Here is an 8,560-nt window from a genome sequence, read left to right as displayed (position 1 = left end):
TGACCTGTGGAGGGGCGGGGACGAAGGTGTCTCCTGTGGGCTCTGGGGGAGGCTGCGTGCTAATGGGTGGGGCTGTGGGGCGGGGAAGTCGCTGAGGGCTTTGGAGTCTCCGGCGCCTAGTCCACTGTCCTCGGCGTTGGGACTCCTCAGCCCGCGGAGCTTGCGACGCAGGACCGGGGAGAGATAGGCGGGACGGGCGCTCCCTCTCCCAACCCCGTCGCCCCCACGGAGCTGTCGCGAAGCCCGCCCGCTTGTGGCTTGTTGACCACGCCACTCTCCTAAAAATGCTCTTCCTCAGCTGTGCTACCTTTGCCCTGACCCGAGGAGCGGCGGGGGAGGAAGGCGGAGAAAGGAGGGTGGTTACCCGAGTCCCTTAAAAATGGAGCAAAACGGGAGAAAATCGAAAGAGACAGGAAGTTAAAAGCTGTTGAAAACTGGTTTGTTTGCAGTGTGAATTAAGTTTAACTATTCTGCCCCTTTGAGACCAGAGACGGTGGACAGATAGTCCTCTTCCTCTCTCCTTGTCCCCTTCACTCCGCCCAGGAATTTAGAGGTAAATGTGATTTAAAGTGCTAGACAGATGCAAGCACGCCTGGGGAAGAGTTAGAGATGGTGGAAGAAAGTGACAACGTCTGGTAAAGCACACTCCTAAACTTGTGACACAAATTGTCACCGGGAAAGACACGTCCTGAACCTTCTCCCCAGTCACTCCACCAAGTGGTCTGCCCAGGCGGATGCAGATAGAACAGCCGCACGCACTTGAGCATGTGGCTGCGCTCTTTCCCCTGTAGTCCGCAACCGGTGATTTCCAGCAGTTCTGTTCTTGTAACTCACCAGCCCACGGAGCAAACTCAAGTTTTTTGAAAACTGATTTGTAGAGCTAGTCATGTCAGCAGCAGATGGATGTTTTCAGAGACATAATCTGTGACTGATTATGTTTACAACTTTTCCGCCTTGATCTAAACTCTAGAAAGTGGCCTCTACTGTAGCATAGCAGTTAGGTGCAATTGTTAGGATCCTTGTCACTAAAGACAGCAAGGAAAAGCTATCACGTTCCATCTAGAAGTTCAATCTGTAGTGATAAACATAATGTGTTACTCTGTGCTAGCACTGCTGTAAGTATCTTGCATGTATTTATTAACTCATTTATAGGTTTTTACAAAAACTGATTTAAAGGTTTTTGTAGAAATACTGGCGTCTGTGTACAAAGAGTGTAAATGTTTATTTCAGCCTTGTCTATAATAGGAAAAAATAAGTCCAAACCACCTAAGTGTCTATCAATACAGGATGATTAAGCTTAAGATACCAAAATACTATAGTTAATTATGTTATTGTTTGAAAGATTGAATATGATAGAATATATTGAATTATTAATAATAAAATATATTGGTACACTTCCAGGTACTATGGCTGCATTGCGAATTATGCCCACAAGGTAGTGGTAAAAAACAACCATTTATTATGCTGACAGATTCTGTGCGTCAGGAATTGAGATAGCACAGCAGGTATGACTTTTTTTCTGCTCCCTTATGCATAGGGCCTCAACTGGAAGGCTGAAGATGGGAATCCTCTGAAAAGTTTTCACTTTCATGTTGGTGATTGATACTGGCTGGAGGCTGCAGGCTGGAGACCTCAGCTCAACTCCCTGTAGACCTCTGCAGGTGGTCTCTTAATGTGGACTTGGTTGGGCTCCTCACAGCATGAGGGTTAGGTTCTAAGGGTGAGTATCCTAAGAGAGCGAGAGCCAGGTGGAAGCATATTATGGTTTATCTGCCTTAGAAGTCATGCAGTGTCAATTCTGCTGCGTTCTCTTTACCCAGGCCCTTATAAAGCCTCATCCAGGTTCAGAGGCAGGGGAGATAGATTCTACTTCTGGATAGGGAGAAGCAAAGTTTGTAGAGAACATGTGGGACCAGAAATACTGCTGTGGCCATTTTTAGAAAATACACATTGTCTTAAGTGCTTAAGACCTTCTAAACACCCTAAGGAGGTAAAAGAAACTAATAAGTACAATGGATCCCATTGATGGTTTTTAAAAAGTACAAAATAAAACCATATTTTCAAATGTACATGCATTGTTTAACAATACATATTTTTCAAATGACATAGTTTCTAAGTTTAACCTGGGGGGCCAGCCAAAGAAACAATGATCTGTTCAAGTAGTGCAGGGGAAAAAATGGCCAAAGTGTCTCCACACAATTCCCCAAGACATGTTTAATTTTTACCTAGCAAAATGCTTCTCCGTATCTGTGGAATAACCCTGTCCTAAGAAAGATACGACTCCACTGTAATGAATGAGCGGCACCAAGTCTTACTGTTCTTTCCATATTGTCATGTGGCACTGAGCTTTCCCACACCCAGGGGCTCACTTAATGTTGTCCCACAGTTATTTTCAGAGAGATGAGAATTATAAAGACCTACTTGAGGTCAGTGACTGAGTCTTCTTCACTTAGTGTTCACATATTTAATATATAAAAGGGGACCTATTGGGTTTTCTTTTCTTTTTTTTTTCTTTTAACTACATTATGCTATTCTCTCAGCAGTGCAGGATGTTTACAATTACAAAGTAAATTCTGGCCTCCTTCCTAGTGAATAAGCTAATAGGATCTCTGACATCTAAGCTCCAGTGACTTGTTTTACATCCCAGTATTAAGATCCCAATGATGATCCATCGACATCAGAAGACTTCCCTAAGAAATCTGTCCTTATATTTGTAAAGCATTTTCAAACTCATGTTTGTGAGTAATATGCTGATATGGTGATAGCATTATTTTAGGTATAGAAATAGGATTAATTCACTTCAGCGCTTTGGGCATGTTTGCCTATTTTGAGGCATTGAAAAGGCAACTATCTCCGTGAGCAATGACTTCATGGGAAGGAGGAAGAAATGGTCTTGGAGCAGGGAAGTGTAACAAGGGACAGTCTTTTATCTGGATAATTAGTATTTTCATTGCTTGGCAATATCTTATGATACAATAGTCACTTAGTTACTATTGTCTTTGTTCTCTTTTGAATAATGAAAGGACACACCTTAAGTTTTTTTTTTTTTTAGAAGAAAAAACTCCTCATTAAATCAACTAAAATAACCAACATCAATTTTGAAACAATATCCTCAAGCAGCTTCCTTAAGTTAGCTTGAAAGGAGAAAAGTTCCTTCCTAATTCTAACAACTAGACATTTTTCTCTTATTGGCCAGTTTTCATAAAGGTAACGGGGAATGAAGATGTTAATAACAGAGAGATGTTTTAAGTTATCTTGACTCAGCAGGATGTCATGTTATGTGCCATAGGCGCATATACTGAATAATTTAAATATTTGTATAGTTTTATGTGCCATGTGGCTCTTAATCCTACTAATCCTATCTATTATACATAAAGCCTTGAATATGAGTGTTCTTTGTTTTATCCTAGATGAAAGAAAGGGGATACATCGAATTTGAGGTCTATAGAATTTAATCAAAGGATGAATATAAGGATGCTGTTTTACCACCTGCAATCCTGGAACACTACGAGATTCCCAGGTAAAGTGCTTTAATTAACAACTTGATTTTTCCCTTTGAATTTGAGGAAGTGACGTTCTGTTCTTTTAATGCTGTGTCCCTTTGAGAGCAGTGTTTGGCAGTCCCAATTGTAGGCACAGATTTCGTTTGTATAACTGAGGCCTCAGGGGAGTATGAGGAACGGGAGAGGACTATGGGCAAATGGTCACTATTTCTGTTACTTTCAACCTCGTACTTTCATAACGTGCCAAGGGCAGGGACAGGCTGATTCTCCTATCTCCACCTGGGTAAGTGAGAGGTGCTGGGCAGAATCATATATTCCTATATATTAAAGCCATTGAAAATATTTGGTCTCCAATTTAGCTATGCTCTCAGCTGTCGGTACTCTAGAGTTGTTTTTACCAGTTTTCAAGGCTAGCTTCGTCTTTGACCACTACTTGTTTCACACTCTCCTTCTCAGCAGATGCCCCTGCCTCCACGTCGCTAGGAAAAAGGAACTCTGCCAGAGACGCACTTGCGCCACTCTCACCCCCCCCCCCGTGTCAATAAATGCATCTATATCTGCACTTATCCTTATATCCTTCCCCCTCAGTTTTAGAGGGTAGAAGATGACCCAATTCTTCAAGACTAATACCTCTCTCTAGTCTCCTTTTTTTTTAAAAGTTATATATATATATATAACTTTATTTTATATATATATAAAATATATAATATATTATATATATAAAATATATATATTATATTATTATTATAATATAATATATATAATATAATGATATATAATATAATAATTATATATCATTATATTAATTATATTAATTATATTATATATAATATATTATTATATATTATATATAATATTATATTATATTATATTATATATTAATTATATTATATTATATATTATTATATTATATATAATATATAATAATATATAATATAATATATATAATATATAATATTTTATATATTTTAAACATATTTTATATATAATAATTATATATTATTATTATATATTATATATTGTTATATATAATATATATTATATATACAAAATGTGTATATATTATATATATATATAAAAAACTTTATTTTTTAGAGCAGTTTTAGGGTAAAAAGTAGAACGATACACTGTTTACAGTTTCTTTCAAGTCTCCTTTGGGACCTGTCCCATCATCGTTCTCTCTCCTGAATTTTCAGTGGTACGTTTGCTGGCTGTTGCCTCAAAGCTTATAAATGCACCCCATCTGGAGACTCCTCCTACCATCCTTTCTCTCTCTGCTTTCCATCACAGTGAAACTGCTAATCTGTAGTAGGTAGCCACAGTCTGCACTCAGGTGCAAGTCTCTTGTTAGCCAATCAGTTGGCTTCCACCTCAACCCTTCCACGGTCACCTCTCCGGCAAAAGTCACTTGTATGTCCCAAAGGCTAGTCCCATTAGTCTCTTGAACTCTCACATCACTTTATTTTCCCATGGCATTTGATCCTGTTATGCCCTTCCGAAACTCCTTCCCTTGGCTTCTGTCCTACCAAACCTATGCCCTCCTCCTCTGAACACTCCTCAGTTTTTCTTTTTTCTTTTTAATTCTTTTTTAATGTTTTTATTTTATTTTTGAGACAGAGAGAGACAGAGAATGAGCAGGGGAGGGTCAGAGAGAGAGGGAGACACAGAATCTGAAGCAGGCTCCAGGCTCTGAGCTGTCACCACAGAGCCCGACGCGGGGCTCAAACTCACGGACCGTGAGATCATGACCTGAGCAGAAGTCGGACACTTAACCGACTGAGCCACCCAGGCGCCCCTCCTCAGTTTTTCTTGACATAGTAGACTAAAATCATCACAGCAGTAGCTAGCATTTATTATGGGCCTACCATATGTTAAGTATCATAAGCAATAACCCATTTTAGTTCTCACAATAGCCCAATGAAATAAACAGCATAAATTGGTGGTTAGAAGCCAGACCAGAATTGGGTGACTGGCCTATTCCTGAGTCAGTCACCGGAAACCCAGTTATTGGGTATACTCTTACATCAATGAGGCAAATTTGAGGCTGAGAGTAAGATGAGCTTTTCCTGATATATATGGCTGGGACCAGGGGAGGTGAAGAAATATCGATAATAAAATTGGGGTTCAAATCTTGGCTCCGCCACTTACTAGCTATGTGATCGTAGACAACTTAATGTCTCTGAATTTCAGATTGTTCTTATCAAATATGGATAATACTGCATGCCTCATAGAGTTTTGGAAGGTTAAATGAATTAATATATATAAAGTGTTCAGACTAATATAAGCACATGGTGTGCCCTCAGTAGATGTTAGCCATTCTCCCATCCCACCCATCTATCCTCAACATTTCTGCCACTGTCATCCTCATAAAATGCAAACCAAGGGTGCCTGGGTGGATCAGTGGGTTAAGTGTCATTCACAGTGTTACTTCAGCTCAGGTCACGATTTCACAGTTCATAAGTCTGAATCCGCATCAGGCTCTCTACTCTTGGCACGGAGCCTGCTTCAGATCCTCTGTCCCCTGCTTTTACTGCCTCACCTGCTCTCTCTCTCTCTCTCTCTCTCTCTCTCTCTCTCTCTCTCAAAAATAAATAAATGTTTCAAAAATGCAAACCGATTATTTCAGTCTTTTGCTTAAACTTCTTCAGTGACTCCCCATTGCCTAATAATCAAATCTAATTGGGGTGCTTTGGTCACAAATAACAGAAAAACCAACTCAATCTAGCTTTTAAGAAAATAAGGGAGTGAACTAGATCATGTAAAAGACTATCGATGACAAGGTGAACTTTAGGGTTAATTGGTTCAATGATATTATTTGAGAACCCAGGTTTCTTTCTCTCTCCTGCCTTTCATGAAGTCAGCTCCATCCTAAAGCTGCTTTCCTTCCTAGTTATAATACGGTTGCCATAAGTGTTTCGGGCTATGTGTTTCTTGATTCATGCCCAGTGAAAGGAAGGGACAGGCTTTCGGTAACTCACAGAGTTATTTTCCCAGAAGCCTCTAGCAAACCTCTCTTGGTGTCCCCCTTGGTTATAATTGCTCATGTGCTATTCCAGAGTCAGCCAGTGGAAAGAGACTAGGTTTACCCCACTTATTAAATATGGATAATACTAGGCTACCTGGGACTAAGAGTGGGTGAGCTTCTTTGGAGGCATGCATGTTGGGGGAGAAAGGTGTATACTAACAAAACTGAGGTTCTGTTAGAAAGAAGAATGGGGAATGGATGTTAGGAAGGCCATGTTTTGTGTTCACTGCGTAGACCAGACGCTCTTGATCATCTTATTTTGAAGCACAAGTTATTTCTTGCCATTCACAATTTCAACTGAAAGCATTCATTTAATAATTACTGTATATATGAATGAGTGAACTTTGAACCAAACTACTACTTGTGATACCCAAAATGTGTAAGATGATTTTCTGGCCTGTGTATCTGTGCTCATCCTGCTACTGGTTTTTAAAATCATTACCTCCACCATTCCTAATTTCTCTCTCTCTCTCTCTCTCTCTCTCTCACACACACACACACACACACGCCTACCTTCTCACCACTTGCAAAACTGACTTCTCCCTACTCTGAGTTCTTCCGATTTCTGTGACCAAACTTACTCATGGCTTCTTTGCTCTTCTGTGGCTTCTTTTAGAAGACTTTTTTTTTTAATGTTTATTTATTTATTTTTGAGAGACAGAGAGACAGCACACAAGTGATAGGCAGAGAGAGAGGGAAACAGAATCCCTCTGTTTGAGTGAGGCTCAAATTGACAAACTGTGAGATCATGACCTAAGCCAAAATCAAGAGTTGGATGCCCGACCAACTGAGCCATCTAGGCACTCCTAGAATAGAAGACTTTTAAGGATGGGAATTGTGTCTTACTTCTCTTTTTACTGGTAGATGCATAATACATAATTCTGAATGCATGAGTCAAAGATTGATCTTGCTCTACACCTTTTCAGATTGTAAATGTCTCTCGGTATAAATATCTTTAAACACGTTTATTTATATAGGACTTCTCATCACTAGAAGTGGTAAGAAAAGTATCTTCAAAGGTCCTAAGAATCTAGTAGTATCTTCTAGGGTCTTTCACTTCAGATTCTTTTTATTAAAATAAACACTTACAGGATTGGCTAGGGGTGCATACTTGTCTTTCTCGCATTGGTCTGAAGTTGGAAGCAGGGACGAAAACTGGAGAAGCTGTCAGTCATTAATCAAGTCCTGGTCATTGGGGTCAGTTGTTACAAAAGTTGGTTTGGATTCCCACATTGTTAGCAGAGGTAGCACTCTGGCTTCCTCCAGGTCCAAATCAGAGCAGCCTGGCTTCCTGGGTTGTTCACTGTAGATGGGGGTTGGTGGGCAGGTTGCTCCGGGTTGTGGGTCAGAGCTCTGTTTTTATGTGTGTCTGGCCATTGTTGGCTACTATAGTTGGTATCAGAAGTCAGGAATGTGGAGGAGGGTCAAAGAGAGAGTTTTGAGGTGCTGGAAATATTTATAATCTGTTTTTTTTTTAATCTGAATACTGGTGATTTCAGGAGTGTATACTTTTTATAGACATGTATTGAAGTGTTATGATTTATGTATATATGTGATATTTCAATACAGAATTTAATTTTTTAATAATTTCGTTAAAAGTAAAAAAAAAATCACTTAGAGATGCAGTTCTTATTGTTAAAATGAACCACTTTGAGACGACGTGTTCAATGACAACACAACAGTCTGCACGCACATGACTGACTGAATTGTTTGGGCTGTGGGTCACGCCAGCTTGCATGAAATGCTTTAGTGAAGAGACACTTTCATCACTAGGGACCTGAGTCTGGAAACCAATCCAGGAAAAGTAAGTGATTTTGTAGATTTTGTTTGAATATTGCATTAAAACACAAACTATGTGAAGCAAAGTAGTTGTTTCATTACTTTCTTTCTGAATGGGAAAATATAGAAACAAGACATTAAGAAGCTAGGTTTAGAAAGCAAAAAGAGAGCACAGTGCTAAGAATGTGTTGTGTTCATTGGGAATGTGTAGGTCTCTAGTCTTAATATATTTTGATTTGTTGTTCATTTTCAT

General features: G+C 39.4%; 1 long non-coding RNA gene across 3 annotated transcripts in view; it reads left to right on the top strand.

Moving 5' to 3' along the window:
• Window positions 1-43: 43 nt before the first annotated feature.
• LOC128316043 (uncharacterized) overlaps window positions 44-8,560 on the top strand; it is a 62,657-nt gene continuing 54,140 nt past the window's right edge. Inside the window, exons 1-2 of one of the 3 annotated variants that reach the window (XR_008299425.1) lie at window positions 48-1,720; window positions 3,411-3,520. This is a non-coding gene — a long non-coding RNA (uncharacterized LOC128316043). Of the gene's footprint in view, window positions 3,521-8,560 lie in introns of all 3 variants that reach the window. The other 2 variants (XR_008299424.1, XR_008299423.1) reach the window with 2 other exon arrangements.

This window comes from Acinonyx jubatus, chromosome B3 (genome assembly GCF_027475565.1).
Source record: "Acinonyx jubatus isolate Ajub_Pintada_27869175 chromosome B3, VMU_Ajub_asm_v1.0, whole genome shotgun sequence".
Lineage (NCBI taxonomy): Eukaryota > Metazoa > Chordata > Mammalia > Carnivora > Felidae > Acinonyx > Acinonyx jubatus.
Note: the sequence above shows the minus strand (reverse complement) of the source record. Positions and strands in the feature narration are given on the sequence as shown.